Below are 1,161 nucleotides of genomic sequence, written 5' to 3'. Positions count from 1 at the left end.
ACATGAAACCCGACGGAGCAGCTAAAATCCCGCCGTGGGTGTGACTCCAGCGGGCAACAAGCGGCAGGTTGGAGGGGAGAGCGGGCAGCTATTGTTAGCAGGCTAATGGGCTGGATGATCGCTGCTTTTAGAGCCTCTAACCTGCAGTAGCTCTGATTTCTCAGCAGCCTCTGGTGCTGGACTCAGAGGTTATTCAGCTGCCCCGGTTCACAGTAACCGTTTGCAGGTGAAATTAGATCCATTTGGAAAAATCTGGAAAGATCTTCATTTAATGACCCACTTAAAGAGACATTTTCAATTCAGTTTATTTAGATATCATTAATTCACAACACAAGTTCTCTGGAGGCTCAAAAATAATTCCAGTCCAGTCATTCCAGCTGATTCTACTGGTCAAGGAGTCCAGTTCCAGTGAGTCATACTGGTTTAAAAAGTTTTTGCATTCACTCCCCCTGGACAAGCACGGAGTGACAATGGACAGGAAAAGCTCCCCTTTAACAGGGAGAAACCTCCAACTGAACCAGAACCTGTACAAGTGAAGTGGCTACTTTCTGGTACTTGCACTGTTCCTGAAGTTACAGAAAAACATCCTGGTGAGAAAGAACACAGAGGCTGTTAACTTCCTAATAAAACATTTAACTTAGGAATAATTGATAGAGATCAGGTAAATGATGCTGGTGGCAGGTTATTTAAAGGGCCGTCACAGGTTTTAGGTAATCACCTAAAAACAGCTGCTGATTTTAATCTGACAAAAACAGCCTGAATATTCATGCAAGCAGTATACTCTAATCACACTTTGTACTCATGTGAGTGCAGCGGACATCTTGGATGTAACATTTCAGGCAACATGCATTCAGTCTCTGCTACGTATGTAATGTATCCGATCAGCTGCTCTGGCTTACCGACCCGATCCAAGTGGCCAGTACCGCCGGGTGGTTTGTATTTTATGTCGAGCATATCATCAGTTTCCTGGTCTTCATGCTGCTGCACGACTGGTGCCGACCCGACTGGTGGCGACCTGAGTAGTGCCGACCCGAGTAGTGGCAACCCGTCTAGTGCCGACCCGACTGGTGGCGACCCGAGTAGTGCCGACCCGAATAGTGGCATCCCGTCTAGTGCCGACCCGACTGGTGGCGACCCGACGGGTGGCGACCCGACTGGTGG

Source organism: Poecilia formosa, unplaced genomic scaffold (assembly GCF_000485575.1).
Source record: "Poecilia formosa unplaced genomic scaffold, Poecilia_formosa-5.1.2 Scaffold339, whole genome shotgun sequence".
NCBI lineage: Eukaryota > Metazoa > Chordata > Actinopteri > Cyprinodontiformes > Poeciliidae > Poecilia > Poecilia formosa.
This window is presented reverse-complemented; position numbering follows the sequence as displayed.